The sequence below is a fragment of the Mustela lutreola genome, chromosome 7, assembly GCF_030435805.1.
Source record: "Mustela lutreola isolate mMusLut2 chromosome 7, mMusLut2.pri, whole genome shotgun sequence".
Classification (NCBI taxonomy): Eukaryota; Metazoa; Chordata; class Mammalia; order Carnivora; family Mustelidae; genus Mustela; species Mustela lutreola.
The window spans coordinates 33,786,290-33,810,305 of record NC_081296.1 but is presented as its reverse complement, the minus strand read 5'-3'; the positions used below and the strand labels follow the sequence as shown (position 1 = coordinate 33,810,305).

The following is a 24,016-nucleotide window of genomic DNA, read 5'->3' as shown; positions in this document are numbered from 1 at the left end:
GGAGAGAAAACAGTAATAGAAAAAAAATTCAAGAAAAAAAAAAGGGCTGAAATTTACCAAATGTGATGAAAATCCAAAAAGCTAAACAAGCTCTGAAGAGCTCCACACACAAGTCACGTGTTAATAAAAGCGCTCAAAGATGAAGAGAGAATTTTAAAAGAATAGAAAAATGACTGATAATATGCAAGAGAATCTAAGTAAGATTAATAACAAATATCTCAACAAATTTTAACTAAAACTTAAATTTAAGATGTTTAATTATAGGGCGCCTGGGTGGCTCAGTGGGTTAAGCCGCTGCCTTCGGCTCAGGTCATGATCTCAGGGTCCTGGGATCAAGTCCCGCATCGGGCTCTCTGCTCAGCAGGGAGCCTGCTTCCTCCTCTCTCTCTGTCTGCCTCTCTGCCTGCTTGTGATCTCTGTCTGTCAAATAAATAAATAAAATCTTAAAATAAAATAAAATGTTTAATTACAAAACACAAATTTGTTCTCCTTTCTCAGCTTTTTATTGATTTGGGGGGGGGGGGTTCTCTGTGCTTCCTGGACTTGAACGCCTGTTTCCTTCCCCAGATCAGGAAAGTTCTCAGCTATAATTTGTTCAAATAAACTTTCCACCCGTTTTTTCCACTCTTCATCTTCTAAGACTCCTATAATATGGATATTATTTTGCTTTATGGAATCACTTAGTTCCCTAAGTCTACCTTCGTGATCTAATAGTTTTCTTTCCCTCTTCTTTTCAACATCATTGTTTTCCATCATTTTATGTTCCATATCACTGATTGGCTCCACTGATCCATTCATCCTCATTTTTATGGCCTCCACTTGGGATTGCCTCCATGAAACAGCATTTTTAATTTCGGTCTGATTTTAGTTCTTTTACATCTACAGAAGGGATTTTCTTGGTCCTCTATGTGTTTCTCAAGCCCAGCTAGTATCTTTATAATCATTGTTTTAAATTCTAGTTCAGAGGGGTGTCAAGTGGCTCAGTCAGTTAAGTGTCTGCTTTCAGCTCAGATCATAATCCTAGAGTCCTGGGATTGAGCCCCACATTGGGCTCCCCCTACTTCTCCCTTTCTCACTCCCCCTGCTTGTGCTCTCTCTTTCTCTGTCAGATAAATAAAATCTTTAAAAATAAATAAATTCTTGGGGAGCCTGGGTGGCTCAGTGGGTTAAAGCCTCTCTGCCTTCAGCTCAGGTCATGATCCCAGGGTCCTGGGATTGAGTCCCACATCAGGCTCTCTGCTCAGCAAGGAGCCTGCTTCCTCCTCTTTCTCTGCCTGCCCCTCCATCTACTTGAGATCTCTATCAAATAAATAAATAAAATCATTTAAAAAAATTTTAAAAACAAAAATAAATAAATTCTAGTACAGACATCTTACTTACATCCGTATTGATTAAGTCCCTGCTAGTGTGTACTACCTCTTGTTTTTTGGGGTAAGCTTCCCCATCTCCTCATTTTTTTTTCCAGAAAAGAAAAGAAGAGAGAAAAAGAAAACAATAACAACAATAACCAAAAAAAAAACCTAGCTCTTAGGTGTGTTTTGGTCTGCTTGTTAAAAGAAACTAGATCCTAAAATAAGAAAAATATATACATTACAATGAAAGGAAACAAAAAAATTAAAAAATATGTAAAGTATATATAAAAATAAAAATTAAAAAGAGTAAAAAAAAGAATTGAGAAAGTAAGAAAATAACTAAAAGAATAAAGAATAAAAACACAAAGAATGCTATATACTGTTTCCCACAAGAGCTGAAGGTATGCAGCATTCTATGATCAGTAAAATGGGCGAGAACAAGTTGTTTGCGCTGGTTTTCTGGGGGATGGGTCTGTTGCACTTGCAAAAGACCTGCCCTAGTAAAAATGCTTTTCCAGGGCATAGGGAGGCAGGGCTCGTTTTAAGCAGCTTCAGACTCTACTAGGTGGCACTGTTTTGCTCCCTGAAGGCTTTCAGCACCTCTCTCTAGCCCCAGAGCTGAAAATTCACACACACACCCTCCCCACCACTCTTCAGTGAGCTCTCAGAGAAAAACAATCAATCACTCTGTCTCTGCTGTTACCATCAGAACTCTGTACTTATCCAGCCTGTGATCCAGCGTTTTTATCTCAGACATGTCACTGAGTTTCAAAACTCCAAATTTTAAGGATTCCCACAGCACAGACCTGCACCTTTCCTCCCGGGGGAGGGAAAGCCTCTCTACACTTCTGCCCTTTGCTGGACCACTCCCAGAAAATAGTCCTATGACTGCATAGCAGTTTGCAGTTTATGTCAACACAGAGCATAAAGTCAGCACATAGACACACTGTTCTCAGCCAGTTTCTAAGCTCCTATACCTGGGAACTCTGTTAAACTCGGGCACCACCTGTTCTTCTTGTAACCCCCAGGATCCTGAGGTTACAACATCATACCTGGGATTCCACCCCACTTACCACCTAAACACCTTTAAGCCAGGCACGTACCCCAGTATAGCAGACTTCTAAAAGTTCCAACTTTGCACTCTGCTGTTTACAATACTTTGTATAGCCTCCTTAAACAGGCTCTCTCCCCACTGACATATCCTAAGCTATCACACGTATCACACTGGATTCAAGTCTCTGCACCTCTTACCTTCCAAACAGTGGTTGCTTTTCTACTTGTAGACTTTCAGCATATGTTTTCTCAGATCTCTAATTGATTTCTTGGTTGTTCAGAAATATCTGGTAACTATCTGTTTGTATTTGAGGAATGAGACAAACTTAAAAGTCCCCTACTCTTCTGCCATCTTAACTCCTCTGTTGTGTTTCTATACACTAATAATAAACTAGCAGAAAGAGAAATTAAGGAAACAATCCCTTTTACAGCTACATCATAAAGTATAAAATATCTAAGAATAAATTTAACCAAGGAGGTGAAGAAAACTATAAGACACTGCTGAAAACTATGACACTGCTGAAAGATATTAAAGATGACACATACAAATAGAAGACATACCCTGCTCATGGACTGGAATAATTAATAGTTAAAATGTGCATACTCAAAACAATCTATAGATTCAATATAATCTCAATCAAAAATATTAATGGCGGGGTGCCTGGGTGGCTCAGTGGGTTAAAGCCTCTGCCTTCGGCTCAGGTCATGATCCCAGAGTCCTGGGATTGAGCCCCTGCATCAGGCTCTCTGTTCAGCAGGGAGCCTGCTTCCTCCTCTCTCTCTGCTTGCCTCTCTGCCTACTTGTGTCTGTCAAATAAATAAATAAAATCTTTTAAAAATATATATTAATGGCATTTTTCACTGAAATATTACAAAGAATCTTAAAATTTTTATGGAACCACAAAAGACCCCCAAAGAGCCAAAGTGTTCTTGAGAAAGAGCAAAACTGGAGGTATCATGTTCCCTGATTTCAAACTATACTTCAAAGCTATAGCAATCAAAATAGACAGTACTGGTGTGCAGGCACACACACGCACATGCATGCACGCACACACACACACACACACACACACACACACAGATCAAAAGAATACAGAGAAAGTTATAAACCCATGCTTGCATAGTCAATCTATAACATAAAAGACAAGAGTATACAATGGAGAAAATAACTGATATTCAGAAAAATGGTCAGCTACATGTAGAAGAATGTAACTAGACCACTTTTTTATACCATATACAGAAGTTAATTCAAAATGGGTTAAACACCGAAATGTAAGACCTGAAATCGTAAAATTCCTAAAAGAAAAAATATGCAGTAATTTTGTGGACATAAGGCTCCACACCATTTTTCTGGATACATCTCCTCAGGCAAGGGAAACATAAGAAAAAAACAAACTACTGGGACTATATCAAACTAAAAATCTTCTGTACAGCAAACAATCAATAAAACAAAGAGGCACCATGATGACTGGGATATTTACAAATGAAATACCTGATAAGGGATTAACATCTAAAATATATATATAAAGAACTCACACAACTCAACACCAAAAAACTCCAAACAATCTGATTAAAAAATGCACAGAGGACCTGAAATAGATATATCTCCAAAGACATACAGATGGCCAACAGATACATGAAAAGATGCTCAACATCAATAGTCATCAAGAAAATGCAAATCTAAACCACAGTGAGATATCATCTCACATTTGTCAGAATAGCTATTAATAAAAAGACCAGAAATGACAAGTGTCAATAAAGATACAGATATAGGGGGACGCCTGGGTGGCTCAGTTGGTTAAGCAGCTGCCTTCGGCTCAGGTCATGATCCCAGCGTCCTGGGATCGAGTCCCACATCGGGCTCCTTGCTCGGCAGGGAGCCTGCTTCTCCCTCTGCCTCTAGCCTGCCACTCTGTCTGCCTGTGCTTGCACTCTGTATCTCTCTCTCTCTCTAACAAATAAATAAAAAAAAAAAAAAAAAAAAATCTTTAAAAAAAAAAAAAAAAAGATACAGATATAGGGAACCCTCATGCACTGCTGGTGGGAATGTAAACTTGTATAGCCACTAGGAAAAACTGTATGAAGCTTCCTCAAAAAATTAAAAATAGAACTACCATGTGATTCAATAACTCCACTCTAGGTATTTACCTAAAGAAAACAAAAATACTAATTTCAAAAGCTATATACACCCATGTTTACTGCAGCATTATTTACCATAGCCAAACTATGGAAGCAACTAAAGTGCCCACTGACAGATGAGTGGATGAAAATGTGGGGTGTGGGGGGGAATGTAGATAGATATAGATATATAGATACATAGATATATACATACAGTAGAATACTACTCAGCCATAAGAATGAAATCTTGCCATTTGTGACAACATGGATAGACTAGAAGGTATTATGCCAAATGAAGTCAGACAAAAAAGACAAATATAGTGTGATCTCACATGTGGAATCTAGAAAACAAAACAAATGAACAAAGAAAACAAAATAGAAGCAGATTCATAAAAAGAACTACTGCCAGAGAGAAGAAGTGTGGGGAGATGGGCAAAACAGGTGAAGAGGATTAAGAAGTCTAAACTTGGGGCGCCTGGGTGGCTCAGTGGATTAAGCCGCTGCCTTCGGCTCAGGTCATGATCTCAGTGTCCTGGGATCGAGCCCCGCATCGGGCTCTTTGCTCAGCGGGAGCCTGCTTCTCTCTCTCTCTCTCTCTGCCTGACTCTCCGCCTACTTGTGATCTCTCTCTCTGTCAAATAAATAAATAAAATCTTAAAAAAAAAAAAAATCTAAACTTCCAGTTATAAAATAAGTTATGGGAATATAAAGAACAGCACAGAAAACATAGTCAGTTATACTTTAATAACTGTATGGTGACAGATGGTAACTAGACTCGTCATGATCATTTTGTAATGTATGTCAATATCAAATCACTACGTTGTACAGCTGACACTAATATGTTGAATGTCATCTTCAATAAAATACTTCAATAACAAAAATATATATAGTGAAAAATGACTAAAGGAATTAAAAAACATTAGGAAATTTCATTTTATGCAAATAAAATAATGAGTATATAAACAGAAAGTACGAGACAAATACAACAGAGAAAATGGCATACATAAATCCAACTATAATAATTAAAATACTAAAATCAGTTAGTTTATAGTGTCATCAAAGTCTTCTATTCCTTGTTGATCTTCTGCCTAGTTTTTCTATAAGATTTTTTTTTTTTTTTTTTTTTTTTTAAAGATTTTATTTATTTATTTATTTGACAGAGAGAAATCACAAGTAGATGGAGAGGCAGGCAGAGAGAGAGAGGGAAGCAGGCTCCCTGCTGAGCAGAGAGCCCGATGCGGGACTCGATCCCAGGACCCTGAGATCATGACCTGAGCCGAAGGCAGCGGCTTAACCCACTGAGCCACCCAGGCGCCCTCTATAAGATTTTTTAAAACAAATTTTTTAAATAGGGTACTGATTCTTCCAACTATTATTATTTAATTTCCTATTTCTTTATTATGTTAGTTTTGTTTAATGTACTTTGAGACTGTTGTTAGGCACATATTGATTTATAATTGTTACATCATCCTGATAGACCATTTCATTGTTATAAAATGTCCTTTGTTTCTGATAACAATTTTTGTCTTAAAAATCTATTTTGTTTCACATTAGTATAATGTGTATAACCCCAGTTCTATACTATAATATTAGTATAATTAGTATAACCCCAGTTCTCTTTTGTGTGTAAGTAAATATTCTTATTCAATAATTTTTTCACTTCTTGGCGTTTTGGCTAAGATCAAGTATAGCAGCTGTTCTTATCAGTTTAATATCTTATTCATTAATTCAAATAATTATAAATATATTATCATTCTATAACATCTTGAAGTTCATTTTTATGGCAGATGCACACAATCATGTACTCAACAACTTTTTAAAGTTCTGTATATGATATAAAAAGATTTTAGGGTCTTAAATTCTAAGAATCACAATCTTTCCTAGTGAGGTACACAGAACGTTGGGGGAAGGGAACACCAATTGCTTTTATTGTAATGGTTATAGTTTGGTCATCAGTGCTTATGAAGCCAGTGACTGCTGCCACAGCAGTAGCTGGAGTGTGAGTGACCATCCTGAAGTGAAAACTGGTCCAAGGATGCCAGTGGCCAATGCAATGGGAACCATGGGCTCTCCTATTTCATTGTTACATTTCCCAGCACCACTGACCACCATACAGCACATGCATTTGGAGGTTTGAAAAAAAATATGTTACTAAAATGGAGAGACACCTGGGATACCAGGTACTAAGAGATGGGAAAATGACAAGCTTCTGGTCACCCTTTTGTCAAAAGGTACAAATCAGCTCCAAATCTTTCAGTCCTTCCATTCACACACTCCAGGAAGAGCTTGTATTTGCTGAAATCTAAAAGCTGTTTAGATCACCTCACATTTTAAGCCATTAGGCAAAATTTTTCAACTTCTATGAATACTTACTAAGTCAGATTTTCTATCTGGATACCTGTCCCACCACCCCTTGCTACAGACCAATGTGAAGCTCCTCCAGGTTGTCCCCAAAGGCCTCAAACCAGTAGCATCCCTTGTGCTCTGCCCTGAAGGAGGTCCATTGCTCTGCTTACCTATCCACCTGTGCACAGCCTCCTCACTGAGCTGGCTGCCTCAGGTTTCTTCCTACTTCTGCAGCCGTGAGTTCCTGGGTGCTTGCATTCCATAATACCCTTCAGCCCATCATAGATATTTTTCTCTTGTGTTCTAATCTCAGTTGGTCTCTACAGCTCCATCTTCAAACATCACTGTACCTAAAGATCCTAAAGTCACTCACCTGATAACCTCAGAAGGCACTCATTCAAGCCTATACCCACACTCCTCTTCCCAGCTGATGCCCAAGACACCTCAAAAGTCCTCTGGACTCCGCAAGAACAGAGAGCCACAGAATTGTAGGACACTGAAGATTTTCTGTTTGTCTGTTTGATTACACTTATGGGTCCTCTACCTTCCACTCCGATGTATGGGCTGCAGAGGTACCAATACCTAAGTTGTCCAGGTTTTTGTCTCACATTGGAAAACGTGGGTGCTAACTGGGGGTTGAATGGCAGTTTATAACAGTTGAAGGATAAAACAAAGAAATATTGTGCAAATACAAAAGAGACTTGTCAGGATGATAACATCAATTGGCAGGGACACTGTCCAACCATGGACTTATGGCTTCTAAAACCTTCCATTTAGTTATGTAAGTGCATCAGAAATATCCTTAAGATATGATTCTCTAGCATAAAAATACAGATAGCCATCTAGTTTATTTACCTTCTGGATTACACTATAGAAAAATTGCTTCAATTCATGTGCTCTTTCAGCAACAAATAGAAGTTGCTGCAAACAGCAAAACTAGAGTCCATCACTATGTCCTTTACTAATGAAGTTACACCTTGACTTCAAAAAATGTGTAAAAAGAATTCTGTAAAAAGTACTAAGAATAAAGAAACTTTATTTCCAAACACCAACATACCTAGATGAAGGTATGCATTAAAATCAATTTGAGCGGGGCACCTGGGTGGCTAAGTGGTAAAGCCTCTGCCTTCAGCTCAGGTCATGATCCCAGGGTCCTGGGATCGAGCCCCGCATCAGGCTCTCTCCCTGCTCGGGAGGGAGTCCGCTTCCCTTCCTCTTTTTCTGCCTGCCTCTCTGCCTACTTGTGATCTCTGTCTGTCAAATAAATAAATAAAGTCTTTAAAAAAAAATCAATTTGAGCACTAGTATTCACTTATACAGGGATTTAGTACTCAAAGTCTTTTTGTACTTTAATGATTAAATATGTAGAATTTATTTTCCTAAAGAAATAGTTTCACAATCTTGAAAAAGAGAAACAAAGTTGTAAGACTTACAGTACTTGACTTTAAGATTTACTATAAAACTACAGAATCAAGACTGTGGCGCTCACATAAGGATAGATATATACAAAGAAACAGAACAAACTTCTGAAATAGACCCACACATACAGTCAAATCATAGTGTGAAGCAGCAGTATAACTCAATGGGGAAGTCTCTTTAACAAATGGTGCTGTATCAACTGGATATTGGTAAGGAAAATACTGAACCTTGAATCATGCCTCACCTATACACAAAAGTTAACTCAAGATAGCTTATAGACCTGGGGCGCCTGGGTGGCTCAGTGGGTTAAGCCGCTGCCTTCGGCTCAGGTCATGATCTCAGGGTCCTGGGATCGAGTCCCACATCAGGCTCTCTGCTTAGCAGGGAGCCTGCTTCCTCCTCTCTCTCTCTCTCTGCCTGCCTCTCTGCCTACTTGTGATCTCTCTCTGTCAAATAAATAAAAATCTTTTAAAAAAATAAAAAAATAAAATAAAATAAAATAAAAATAAATTAAAAAAAAAGATAGCTTATAGACCTAAAGGTAAAAGCTATGAAATACAGAAGGATGCCACCATGACCCAAGAAGAAACAATGAGTTCTTGGGCAGAAATCAAATCTAAAAGCACCAATGACATAGAAGAAATTAAAAAAAAAAAATACAGAGGTTAGAAGATGTTGGCAGAGTAGGACCCTAGGTTCTCCTCATCCCTCAAATACAACTAGATAACTATCCCATCATCCTAAATACCCCCAGAAATCCACCTGAAGCCTGGCAGAACAAACTCCACAACTAAACGTAGAGAAGACGCCACATCGCTGAAGGTAGGAAGTGCAGAGACATGTTTTGGGAGAAAAACCATGACAACTGTGGTGGAGAGGTAGCCACAGTCATGAGAAGGGTGAGAGACAGGCTAACATATAGGGAAGCCCTCAGGGAAAACACATCCCCATAGCAATCAGCTTGGAAAGCAAGAGGGGCCAAATTTCTTGAATTGTGGCAACCAGCCAGGCTCAAAACCTGGAGTTTTAAAGGTCATCAGACTTGGCTGGGCTAGAGACCAGAGGGCATTCTGCTGGTCTTAGAGAGAAGGCAGGCAATAATCCAGGGACATACAATGTGGAAACAAGCAATCCGAAGAGCGCCTAGGACACACAGTGAGAAGGTCATTCACTCCTCTCAGAGCTCATCCCAGAAAGACAGTGTCCACAGAGAGAGATCCCTCCAAAAACAAAGGAACAGGCTGGTGCCATATCCCTCCCCTGCCTCTCATAAGCACAGGGACACCTGCAGGTACCAGCACAGCACTGAAATTACCTAACTTGCTTACACCAAGCCTCACCCCCACATACACACTCTGGTGGAACGACCCCTCTCGGCCACCCCTGCCTTAGTCCCAGCACATCAGGCCCCCACCCTCAGAAGACCAGCACAAACCCCTGTTCACACTGTGCCTCCTCAACATTGGAGGTTTTGCAGAGCCTTGGTTTAGGTGGTAGTGGTGACAGGTCTCCTTTCACAAACAGACCAGAGCAAACCTCCCACAACAGACAAAGACAACCTCTGCAAATGACTGGCCTGAACAATAAAGCAGCTAGGACAAAATAGCAGAACATATGCAGCACACACTGGAGATACTCTCTGAAGTGCCAGGCCCTGGGCAACAGAGGACACAACACTCCAGGGCACTACATGGCCTAGTCTTCATAAGATCATTACTCTCTAGACCAAGAGATGCACAGAGACTGACAAAATGAGAAGACAGAGAAATTTATCCCAAATAAAAGAACAGGACAAGTCATGGCCAGAGATCTAGTAAAACAGATATAAGTAGCCTGATAAGAGAATTTAAAATAACCGTCATAAGGATATTCACTGGACTTGAGCAAAGAGTGGAAGACATGAGTGAGACCCTTAACACAGAAATAAGGCATAACATAGCTATCTATGAAATAAGTGAGTTGGAGAAAGACAAATCCCTATATGCGCTCAAGGATATGTGGAATTTAAGAAAAAAAAAAAAACAGATAAACATATTGGAAGGGGGAAGAAAAAAGGGAAAGAGGAAAAGAAGCCATAAGTGACTCTTAATGACACGGAACAAACTTCAGGTTGATGGAGAGAGGTGGGGGATGGGCTAGAGAGAATACTTGCTGTGATGACCACTGGGTGTTGTATATAAGTGATGAGATACTGAATTCTCCTCCAGAAACCAATATTGCACTATATGTTATCTAACAAAATTTAAATTGAAAAAATATAACATAGTAGAGATAAAGGGCTCAATAAACGAAATGAGAAACAAGCTTAATGGAATGAATTAGTGATCTAGGAGACAGAATAATGGAAAGTAATCAAGATGAAAAAAGAAAAAAGAATTAAGTAAAACGAGGCTAGACTTAGGGAACTCAGTGACTCCATCAAACACTAAGATTTGTATTATGTCAGTGCCAGAAGCAGAGAGTAAAACGGGAGCAGAAAATGTAATTGGAAGAAATAATGGCTGAAAACTTTCCTAACCTGGGGAAGGAAACAGATAGCCAGATTCAGGAGGCACAGAGAAACACCTACAAAATCAACAAAAGATCCACACCAAGATATATCGTAATTAAGATCCACACCAAGACATATTGTAATTAAACTGGTAAAATATAGTGGGGGATAAAATATTTTAAGTGTAAAACAAAAGACAGTAACTTACATGGGAAAACCTGTAATGCTAGCAGGAGATTTTTCAGCAAAAACCCCACAAGTCAAAAGGGAGTGGCGTAATATAGTCAAAGTAATGAATGGGGAAAATCTGCAACCAAGAATATTCTTTTATTTTTTTTAAGATTTTATTTATTTATTTGACAGACAGAGATCACAATTAGGCAGAGAGGCAGGCAGAGAGAGAGAGGGGAAAAGCAGGCTCCCCGCCAAGCAGAAAGCCCGACATGGGGCTCGATCCCAGGACCCCGGGACCATGACCCGAGCCGAAGGCAGAGGCTTCAACCCACTGAGCCACCCAGGCACCCCTGCAACCAAGAATATTCTAACCAGAAAGGCTATCATTCACAATAGAGGAGGGATAAAGATTTCCCCATACACACAAAAACTAAAGGAGTTTGTGATCATTAAACTAGCTCTGCAAGATATATTAAAGGGGACTCTGAGTGGAAAGGAGAGACCAAAAGTAACAGTCTAGAGATAAAAAACACAAAAGCAGTAAAAAATGAATGTTTCTGTAAAAAGTCAGTCAAGGAACTCACAAAAAAATATACAAAATATAACAACATATAGCTAAACTGTGGGAGGAGAAGAGTAAAGAATGGATTCAAACTTAACCATCAACTTAATATACACTGCTATAACCATAAAAGGAGATTTTATATATATATATGTATATATACATATATATCATAATATATCAAAACCATTAATAAACATGGAAAAAATAAAGAGAAAGAAAATGTATCACTAAAGAAAATCAGCAAACTTTAAAAAAGAAAAAGAAGAGATCAGAGAAATTCTTCAGAAACAACCACAAAACAAATAATAAAATAATAATAAATACATATCTATCAATAATTACTTTGAATGTAAATGAACTAAATGCTTCAATCAAAGACACAGTGTGGTATAATGCATAAAAACAAGACCGCTCTATAAGGGAGAGCAACTCATTTCAGATGTAGACACCTGCAGATGGAAAGTGAGGGAATGGAAAAACATCTGTCATGCAAATAGATGTCAAAAGAAAGTGTGCAAGAATACTTATATTGGACGAAATAGACTAAAACAAAGGCTGTAACAAGAGACAAGGAAAGACACTATATAACACTAAAGAAGGCAATCCAACAAAAATATACAACAATTGTAAATATTTATGCACCCCACATGACAGCACCCAAATATATAAAACAGTTAATAACAAACATAATGGAACTAATTGATACTAATTGATACAATAGTAGGGGATGTTAACATCCCACTTACATCAATAGACAGATCATCTAAAGAGAAAATCAAGGAAAAAATGGTGTGAATGACATACTGGAAGGTTTGGATTTAATAGGTATATTCAGAATACTGCATCCTAGAACAGCAGAATACACATTCTTTTCAAGTGCATATGGAATATTCTCCATAATAAATCGCATATTAGCCAACAAAACAAACTGCAACAAATTCAAGAAGACCAAAATCCTACTATGCATCTTTTCTGACCACAATGCTACGAAACCAGAAGTCAACAACAAGAAAAAATTTGGAAACACCTAAGATACACAGAGGTTAAGTAACATGCTATGAAACAATGAAAGGGTCAGCCAGGAAATCAAAGAAGAAACTAAAAAGTATGTGGAAACAAATGAAAACGAAAACGAAAACCCAACAGTCCAAAACCTTTGAGATGCAGCAAGCAGTTCTAACAGGGAAAGTTTATAGCAATACAGGCCTATCTTAAGGAGCAAGAAAAATCCCAAAAACAAAAAAAAAATACAACCTACCCTTTCTAGCACCTAGGGAAGTTAGAAAAAGAATGACAAACATACCCAAAACCAGAAGGAAGGAAATAATAAAGATCAGAGCAGAAATAAATGATATAGAAAATAAAACTAAAAAACAAACAAACAAACAAAAAAATAGAACTGATCAATGAAACCAAATCAATGAAAACAACAGACACAGATGACTGAGCTGGTTCTTTGCTAAAAAAAATTAATACAATTGATAAACTTCTAGCTAGACTTATTAAAAAAAAAGACTAAAAAAAAACAAAAATTACAGATGAGAAAAGAGAAATAACAACCAACATATAGAAATACAAACAATCATAAGCCACCCCTGGGTGGCTCAGTGGGTTAAGCCTCTGCCTTCACCAGAGTTCATGATCTCAAGGGTCCTAGGTCTGAACTCTCTGCTCAGCAGGGAGCCTGCTTCCCCCCAACCACCACCTGACTCTCTGCCTACTTGTGATCTCTGTCTGTCAAATAAATAAGTAAAAATAAAATAAAATAAAATAAAATAAAAATAAATAAATATATAAATAAATAAAAATTAAAAAAAGAAGAAAATATTATGAAAAATTATATGTGACTACCTAGAAGAAAACGATAAATTCCTAGGAACATATAAACTACCAAAACTGCAACAAGAAGAAACAGAAAATTTGAACCAACTGATAACCAAGAAAGAAAGTGAACTACTAATCAACAATCTCCCAACAAACAAAAGCACAGGGCCAGATGTCTTCACAAATAAAATCTACCAAGAATTAAAGAGGAGTTAATACCAATTCTTCTCAAACTGTTCCAAAAAAGGAAAAGGAAAGAAAACTTTCAAATTCATTATATGAGGCCAGCATTACCTTGAGACCAACACAGGACAAAAATAACACTGAAAAAGAGAAGTACAGGGGCGCCTGGGTGGCTCAGTGGGTTAAAGCCTCTGCCTTCAGCTCAGGTCATGATCTCAGGGTTCTGGGATCAAGCCCGGCATCAGGGATCTCTTCTCAGCAGGTAGCCTACTTCCCCCTTTCTCTCTGCCTGCCTCTCTGCCTACCTGTGGTCTCTCTCTCTGTCAAATGAACAAATAAAATCTTTAAAAAAAAATTAAAAAATAAGAATAAAATTTAAAAAAAAAAGATAAGTACAGGCTAATATTCCTGATGAGCATGGATGCAAAAATCCTCAACAAAACAACAGCAAACCCAATCCAACAATACATTAAAAAAATTACTCAACACAATCGGTGAGATTTATTCCTGTGTTGTAAGGGTGGTTCAATATTCCAAAATCAAAGTGATACACCACATTAATAAAAGAAAGGATATGATCCTTTCAATAGATGTAGAAAAAGCATTTGACAAAGTACAACATCCATCCATAATAAATACCTACAACAAAGTAGGGATACAGGGAACATACCTCAATATAATAAAGGCCATCTATGGATCAACAGATGAATGGATAAAGAGGATGTGGTATGTATATATGTAATGGATTATTATTTAGCCATTAAAAGGAATTAAATCTTGCCATTTGCAAGGACATGAATAGAGCCAGAAATTATAAGTGAAATAAGTCAGTCAGAAAAAGACAATTACCACATGATTTCATTCATATGTGGAACATAAGAAACAAAACAAACAAGCAAAGTGGGGGGTGGGAGGGTGCAGAAGCAAGTGAGACAAACCAAGAAAAAGGACTCTTAATTACAGAGATCAAACTGATGGTTACTAGAGGGGAATAGGGTAGGCATAGGTTAAACAGGGGTTGGGGATTAAGTACTTACCACTTGTGATGAGTACCAGGTGATTTTTGGAATTGCTGAATCACTATATTGTATATCCGAAAGTAATATAACACTGTATGTTAACTAACTAGAATTTTTTAAAAAATTTTTTTTTAAAGTTACACTTTATTAACACTTAAATTTTCTGTTCTTCCAAATGCACCATTAAGAAAATGAAAGGCAGGGGCGCCTGGGTGGCTCAGTGGATTAAGCCGCTGCCTTCGGCTCAGGTCATGATCTCAGTGTCCTGGGATCGAGCCCCACATCGGGCTCTCTGCTCAGCAGGGAGCCCGTTTCCCACTCTGTCTCTGCCTGCCTCTCTGCCTGCTTGTCATCTCTCTCTGTCAAATAAAAAATAAATAAAAAAAAAATCTAAAAAAAAAAAAAAAAAAAAAAAAAAGAAAATGAAAGGCAAACCACAGAAAAAGATTTTCAATTCCTAAATCTGACAAAGGACTTGTATCCAGAATATATATATGTACACATACATATATATGGTGCGTGTGTATATACACAAACAATAAATAATAAAAAGATACAATCCAATAAAACATAGGCAAAACTCCTTAAAAGACACCTCACTAAAGAGCATATACAAATGGCCAATAAACTCACGAAAAGATACTCAATATTGGGGCACCTGGATGGTGCAGTTGGTTAAGCAACCCACTCTTGTTTTTGTTTCAAGTCGTGATCTCAGGGCTGTGGGATCAAGCCCCATGTCAGGGTCCACGCTGAGCGTGTTATCTGCTTGAGATTCTCTCTCCCTCTGCCCCTCTAGCTTGTGTGCACACACACGTTCAATTTTTCTCTCTCTCTCTGTCTAATAAATCTTTGAAAAAAAGACACTCAATATCATATGGTATCAGGGAAATGCAAATTGAAAGTCACGAGATTCCACTATACACTCACCAGAAAGGCTCAAGTTAAACAGGTGAGGACACAAAATGTTGAAGAGAATGTGGAACACCTGAAACCCTCATACACTGCTAATGAGAACATAAAATGGTACAATCATACTGGGGAAATGCTTAGTAGTTTCTTAAAATTTAATTAAATACCTACTCCATGATCCAACACTATTACTCCAAGGCACTTACGGGAAAGAAATGAAAACATTTTGCTTTAAAAAGAATTATGTAAGAATTGTCATTGCAGCTTATTCAAATAGTAAATATTTGGAAACAACCAAAATGTTCGTCACAGGAAAATGAATAAACAAATTATGGTATATTCAAACAATGGTACACTATTAAGCAATATAAGAAATGTACTATTGATAAACACATCATGATGAATCTTCAAACTATGCTGAACCAAAAAAAAAAAAAGTAGATGTAAGAAAATACATACTGTATGAATCCACTTATACGAAGTTCAAGAATAAGCAAAACTAATTCACTCTATGCAGGTAGGTATCAGAAGAGTGGGGAGGATAGAATGAAAAAGGACATGAGGGAACGTTCTAGTGTTATGGCAATAATCATTACTGAGGTGTTGGTTACTCTATGTAATTATACTCCAATATTTTTAAAAATAGTTTATAAACAATACTTAAACTTCTAGGTTGTCCCACACAATGTTGACTATAATGCATTAACTTCTGTGATAAAGATTCTGTTTCTTCAGAAAATGCACTCTGTGTTTCCAAAGGAGAATTAATGTGGTATATATCAACACATTCTCCTTTCTCATCCTACTCCCTCCAGGAAGCTCACTGCAATAGTTGTAATCTATTTCCTTGCTCTGCCCATCTATTAAGTATTTACTAGAACCATCAGGTACACAGTCCTTAGTGAATACCAGACTTAAAAGGATTCCCAAGGCATGGTTTCTACCCTTAAAGAGCATGCACTTTCTCCTTGCCATAACTGCAAAGCTTTCGCTCCCAGTTTTTTCCTCACACAGATGGAGGCTGCCCCCGACACACCTTGAGGGCAGAGAAGCCAAGGTAGTTGATTCTTGCATTCATGAAGGTAGATGTCAGATATTTATACCTGTACTAGTGTGCTCTACTGATGTGAACAGAACAATCTAGGATAATGAGCTCTCAGTCATGACTACTAGAATGGAACTATAACAGAGATAAGCCAAAATTGTGGAAAATGAAATTTGGGCATACATGTTTATATTTCTACTACATTTAAACATGAGCATTCCTCTCAAGCACTGCCGGTGGGAATGGAATAGATATCATGTATTTTTTTCATGGAAATTAATTTAGCTTATAAGAACATCACATTCAAAATTCTATTGCAAGGGAGCTACCCAAAGGAACTAACCCACAAAGATTTAGATATAAGGATATTCAATATAACATATTACACAAACAAAGAAAGTAGAAACACCCATGTCCTACAAAAGGAGAATGGTAACATTTATACAGCCACTGAATATTTTTTCAAAGAATATTTAACAACATGGGATGAATTCATGACAGATGGAGCATAACCACAGGATATAAAGTGACACACAGAGCACAAACTCGTGTATGTTCTGTCTCATTTTTAAAAGTACATGTGATGGTGTCTGTTGGAGGGTATTAAGGAGGGCATGTCATTGCATGGAGCACTGGGTGTGGTGCATAAACAATGAATCTTGGAACACTGAAAAAATAAAATTAAATTTTAAAAAAAGACTACAAAAAAAGTACATTTGATGGACATTAAGGAGGACACATACTATGATGAGCAATGGGTGTTATACACAACTGATGAATTACTGAAGACTACATTTGAAACTAATTATGTACTAAATGTTGTCTAATTGAATTTAAATTTTTTTTTTTTTTAGATTTTTATTTATTTATTTATTTGACAGACGGAGATCACAAGTAGGCAGAGAGGCAGGCAGAGAGAGAGGAAGGGAAGCAGGCTCCCTGCTGAGCAGAGAGCCCGATGCGGGGCTCGATCCCAGGACCCTGGGTTCATGACCCAAGCCGAATGCAGGGGCTTTAACCCACTGAGCCACCCAGGTGCCCCTGAATTTAAATTTTTTAAAAAGTACATGAAGAGATGTACTACCTAAGAGCAATATATGGGCCAAAACTGGATCTTGATTCTAAAGATAAAGTGAGGGAAAACTTGAGATAATCACAGAATATTAAACACTGACCATGACAGTATTAAACAAAGATTGTTAAATTTTAAGTGCAATAAATATATTATGTTTTTATTTAAGAAAGAGATACTTATTGAAATATCTAGATGAAATAGTATTCCACCTGAAATTTGGGTAAAAAATTCTACTGGGGTGGGGGTGAGGGGATGGCCCTTGAGGTGTAGATCAAATAAGAATGGCCAAACTGATGACTGTTGAAGCTGAGTGTTAGGTACCCTTGGGGTCTACTACACTATTTTTTCTATGTATGTGTTTGATATTTTCCAAAATAAAAAATGAGTTTTTTTGAGATTTTAAGGGTACATATATTTTTGGAATATCTGATGGGTGGTGTTTATTACTCTATACCCTAAATCAGTGTTAGATATATTTTGTATGTTGAAATTTTTCATTAAAATTCTATGTTGAGGGCGCCTGGGTGGCTCAGTGGGTTAAGCCGCTGCCTTCGGCTCAGGTCGTGATCTCAGGGTCCTAGGATCAAGTACCACATCGGGCTCTCTGCTCAGCAGGGAGCCTGCTTCCTCCTCTCTCTCTCTGCCTACTTGTGATCTCTCTCTGTGTCGAATAAATAAATATTTTTAAAAATTCTATTTTGAAAGATAATTATTGAAAGTGACTAAGAAGAGGGGCACCTTGGTTGGCTCAGGTTGTTGAGTGTCTGCCTTTGGCTCAGGTAATGATCCCAGGGTTCTGGGATAGAGCCCCACATTGGGATTCTTGCTCAGAGGGGAGCCTGCTTCTCTCTCTCCCTGCTGCTCCCTCTGCTTCTGCTCTCTCTCTACCAAATGAATGAATAAAATCTTTAAAGAAAAAAAAAAAAGAAAGAAAGTGATGAGGTATAAGTACACCCTAAATATAACAGCAGTTATCTCAAGTTGAGGAGGTGATACTTTTTACACTCCTATTCATAGTTTTATGTACTTCCCAGATTTTAAACAATGATCAAAAACTCTACAGTCAGGAATAAGATGCTTTTTTAAAAGAACATGACTATGCCCAGGTTCTGGGAATTCATGATACACTCTGCTGAATAATTACATCACCCTAAAGAGCTCTGATTGGGCATGAACAAGCAAGGTAAACCCTCTGCCTGCCTGCTGTCTCCTGGGTCAAGGGCAATGTCTAAATGGGATCAATTCACAGTCACAAGTTCCTGGCACAGAAGTATTAGGTTGTGTGGGCCTAGGGCATGTGAGATTGTGCATATTACTTTTTGAAAAGTGGTACTTTAGTTTGTATTCAAATTCCAATTATACAATGTTGTATGAGGCTCAGGTGTAGGATAGAATAGAACAATAGAACACCTCCATACATCAACTAGTGCTCATCACAAGTGAACTGCTTAATCTCCATTAGCTATTTAATGTGAAGAGTAGTCTTTTCTAGTGCCTCGGGGTCAAAAAAATTTTTTTAAGGACTGTTTACTCACTAAGGACTTAATTAAAAGATTAAAATATAAATAACATATTTTATACTATATTTATAAATATTTTTGAGGGAAAAATATACTCTGTCCAACACGAGTCCAATAAGACCAAGGGTATTTTGCTTATATGAAAATAAAAATAAATTATTTTTCTAAGATTTTATTTATTTATTTAAAGAGAGACAGAGAGAAAGGGAGAGAGACCATAAAGCAAAGGGAGGAACAGAGGGAGAAAGAAAATCCCAAACAGACTCTGTGCTGAGCATTCACTCCAGACTCGATCCCACAACCATGAGAGCATGACCCATGCCAAAATCAAGAGTTGGACACTTAACCAACTGAGCTACCCGGGTGCCCCAAGAATAAATTATTTGCCCTCATATCTTTGGGTATTATCCACACTTATAACTCAGTATCATATTACCAAATAAACTGTGAAGACCCTTAAAAGAAAAGCCTTATCCTCTGCAGGTGAAATTTGTCTGTCTTCCCCCTTACCTTCCCTACAGTGACCAGGGTTAAATAGATGATCTTCATAATCAGCATGAACTGGGTTCAAATCCTGACACCAGCAGTCCCCATATCAGATGCAAGCCTCAACTTTGTCTTCTGTATCACACCTCATTCTCTCATATATTCCCCTCCCACACTGAACCTGGCTAGGCCTTGAGTAAGCTAATAAAATGTGGCAAGACTTCTCAGATCAGGCCACAAATATCTACACAGCTTCCACTATGGTCCTGGAAGTTTGGTCTAGGGGAAACTATCCACTGTGTAAGGGGTCTGACATCTCTGAGATCACCATAGTGTAAGGAAGCCCAAGGTGGCAACATGTGAAGAGAATACATGGAGAGATGGAGGACAGGAGAAAGGAGGAAGGGACAGAAAGAGAGAGGGGGGCTCAGCAAGCTGATGGATACATGAGTCTGGGACACCATGGGTCTTCTGTCAGTCTTATCTTCTCTTCTTATGGAAACAGTATCAGTTAAACCAGGGACAGGCTGCAGAGCTGCTCTCCTGCTACCTCTCACCATATTCCTTATCCATGCTCTCTCCTCAGGACTAGACAGAGATCAGATAGGTGTAGATGTTCAGATCTAGCGATAACTCTGGCCTCCTTTACTTAGTAGGGGCCACAGATAAATGAGGTTAGATTTAAGTAGACTGAAGAACATGTTGCAATTTTGTCAGAAAATATAAGGTTCAGTTTTACCCTCTTCACTCCACAGTTACTCATGGCCAGTCAGATCGCATTACTGAGTGTCCACCACATGCATCCCTAGTGGACAGGAGCTGTGCCCTGCCTTGACCAGCCAAGATCCAGGGGAACACAGACAAGTAAACAGGCCATGAACCCATGGGTTTCAGGGGCAGAAGAGTGTTGAGGACTAGTGCTAAGGAAGCACAGGGAAGAGACAACTGATCTCATTTGTCAAGATCTGGAGGGTTCACAGAAGCAGTGGACACTAACCACAGACCAAAGAGCTACATGAAGACAACATGTGCTTGTCTTGTCTTTGGGTGTAGAGGCACATGTGCCTAAGTGTGTCTCTGGAGATGGCTGAAGAGGCAAGGAGAAAGCACACATATATACCATAGCCAGGGGAAATGCGCCCTTTAGAAATGAGGTATAGAAGGCTTGGGGTAACAGGTGGAACACCTGAATTACCCGTTTCCACTCTCACAAGACAACTCACTCAACTTCTGAGTGTCTTAACAGTGTTACTATACCTCTAGGCTGTACTCCTCAGCAAGGAGATTTTGAAATCTGAAATGGATTTTTTCATTATGGTAAAATATATGTAACATAAAATTTACCATTTTAAACATTTTTAAGTATGTGATTCTATGACATTAAGTACAATCACATTGTTGTGCAACCATTACCACCACGGATCTCCCGAACTTTCTCATCTTCCCAAACAGAAACAATGTACCCATTAAACACTAACTCTCCATTCCCTGCTTCCTGCGGTCCCTGCAACCTCCATCCTACTTTCTGTGTCTGTGAATTTGACTACCTACCTCATATGAGTGAAATCATAAAGTATTTGCCCTTTTCTAACTGGCTTATTTCACACAGCATATTGTCCTCAAGTTTGATCTATGTTGTAGCATGTGTCAGAATTACCATGCTTTTTAAAGCTAAATAACATTCTCTTGAATGTATATACCACAATTTGTTTAGCCATTCATCTGTCAGTATCTGGATATTTGGGTTGTTTTTATCTTTTGCCTATGCTATATCCTTTTGTTCCCACTATAAACATGGGTGTACAAATACTTCTTCCACTTCTTTTGGATCTATACCCAGAAATAGATTGGTGGATCATATAATAATTCTGTATTTAATTTTTTGAGGACTCTCCATACTGTTTTTCATAGCAATTGCATCATTTTACATTCCCATGAATAGTGCACAAGAGTTCCAATTTCTCCACATCCCCACCTGTATTTGTGATTTTATGTTTTATTTTTACAATAACCATTCTAATGGGTATGAAATGGCATCTCTGGGTTTTTATGAAGATTTTAATTTATTTATTTATTTGACAGAGAACGAAATCACAAGTAGGCAGAGAGGCAGGCAGAGAGAGAGGGAAGCAGACTCCCTGCTGAGCAGAGAGCCTAATGCAGGCCTCGATCCCGGGACCCTGAGATCATAACCTGACCGAAGGCACAGGCTTAACCCACTGAGCCACCCAAGCGCCCGATGAAAGGGATTTTAAAAAGATCAGCTGGTTCATCCTGGTCTAGGGCATTTCTAAATACAATAACTTACTATGCAATTCTCCAAAGCCTGCAGCAAATTCAAACATATGACTTTCCCGAGATTGCTTCCACAAAGCCTGTTTGAGGGCAGGATACCACCCTCATGCCATCAGTCTCTTTGGGCATCCTCACCGATGCGCACAGAAATTCTAAAAGTTGTAACTGGCTTTCCACAAGTGCTTTCACACCCAATGATTACCTTGTTTCTCTCACTTAAGTCCTGCTTTAAATGGGTTCTAACACTGTAAACAATCTGTGTGTGCTCTTCCCTCTTCCCATGCAGAGTCCTTCCCAGGAGTCAGGCAGTCCCCCATGAGCTTGTGTTGTGGAGAGTGCTCCTGGACTATCTGCAAACTCCATTCACTGGGAAGGGCCTTTCAAAAGTGTGTGAAAGCCTGTAACAGAGAAAGCCTTGCCCTAAAACCCCCAGTAGAAGGGCTGAGACTAGAACTTACCTGAAGTTAACTTTTAACTTCTAGTCCTGAAGTTAAAACTCCAAAGAAATGCTCTCTTGTGGCAATTCGTTTAAAGTTGAAACTTTCAGGGGGCACCTGGGTGGCTTAGTCTGCCTTCGGCTCAGGTCATGATTCCAGGGTCTGGGATGGAGCCCCACCTCTGGCTCTCTGCTCAGTGTGGAGCCTGTTTCTCCCTTTCTCTCTCTCCCTGCTTCTCCTTCTCCCTCTGCCTGCCACTCCCCTGCTGTGTACTCTCTCTCACTCTCTCTGTCAAATACAGAATTAAAATTTTTAAAGAAAATAAAGGGGAAATTTTCAGTGAGACAGGTTTTTATAGTATAAGAAACTGACCAGTCTCCTTTAATGCAGGAACTTGACCTCCTAGTCCTTAGCTACCTCTTCATTCCTATCTTCTCCATTTCAGACATTTCATAATGGTCAACTGTGCTGCTTGTTAGCAGAGGTAGGAAAAGATTTTAGGGAGAATAGATTCTAAAACTGCATATCCTCAGTACCTACAGTACCTGGCACATAATAAGAGCTTCATGAATATTTATTGAACAAATCAACACTAAATTTATCAAAACAAATGTATATGTCTGCCTTCCATCACTATGAGCAACCAACCTAACTTGAATCTGTGGCAGTGGGGGTAAGTGGCAAAGTATGAAATTAGCAAATATCACATTTTCACTTTTATTCATTTAAAGGCATAGTATGTAGTTATAAATTACAGAATCAGGGGCGCCTGGGTGCCTCAGTGGGTTAAGCCTCTGCCTTCGGCTCAGGTCATGATCCCAGGGTCCTGGGCTCTCTGCTCGGCAGGGAGCCTGCTTCCCTTCCTCTCTCTCTGCCTGCCTCTCTGCCTACTTGTGATCTCTATCAAATAAATAAATAAAAATCTTTAAAAAAATTAAAAAAATAAAAAAAAAATAACAGAATCAATCATGGCTGAGATTTTTTCTGGTTGATTTTTTATTTTCTTACTCACTAATTCCCTCAAACACATAAGCTGAGCTAAAGTAACATTTAAGTTTTACTCAAAAAAAATTTTTTTTAATTAACTAAAGTCTGTATTAAGGTTTCCTTAGATTTTCCCTAATATTGTCATGTGTCCTCAGACTCCTCCTGTGACAGTCTCTCAGACTTTACAACCTCGGAAAAGGACTGGTCAGACATTTTGCAGGCTGTTCCTCAATCCGTGTTCGTCTGATGTTTTTCTCATGGTAAGACTGGGGTTGTAGGTTTTTGGAAGGACCACCATAGAGGTGGAATTCTCCTCTCACACATCTTACCAGTAGGCACATGTGTTGCTTAGTTTTGAGTCACTGCAAACACTTCACGAAACACACCTGAAGCCAATCAAATTGATACGTGCTCCCTGTGAAGGTACCACTGCCAGATGAGTCTTCACATCTGCATCCTAAGGAAGTCATACTTGCTTTTATTTAGATTTTATGTAAACTTCAGTGTTTTCACTTCAAAGTTTAATTCTTTAAATGAATATCCCTGATTTTACATTGTCCTTTGAGATTACAGGCCCCTTTATCTCTTTCCTGAAGGGACTCCTGGCTCACCATTCAGGACACTCAGGGAAAGTTTCACCTATGATCTGGAATCAGAACTATCAAATGCATGACCTGGTGGTCTCATTCTCCCCCAGAGAACTCTTAACACCATT

The 24,016-nt window shown here is 38.5% G+C and overlaps 1 protein-coding gene and 1 pseudogene across 1 annotated transcript in view; one reads left to right on the top strand and one right to left on the bottom strand.

Moving 5' to 3' along the window:
- NIPA1 (NIPA magnesium transporter 1) overlaps positions 1-24,016 on the bottom strand; it is a 69,188-nt gene that overhangs the window by 43,767 nt on the left and 1,405 nt on the right. The gene's annotated exons all lie outside the window — the stretch shown is intronic.
- On the top strand, positions 6,179-6,289 carry LOC131837315 (U2 spliceosomal RNA; annotated as a pseudogene).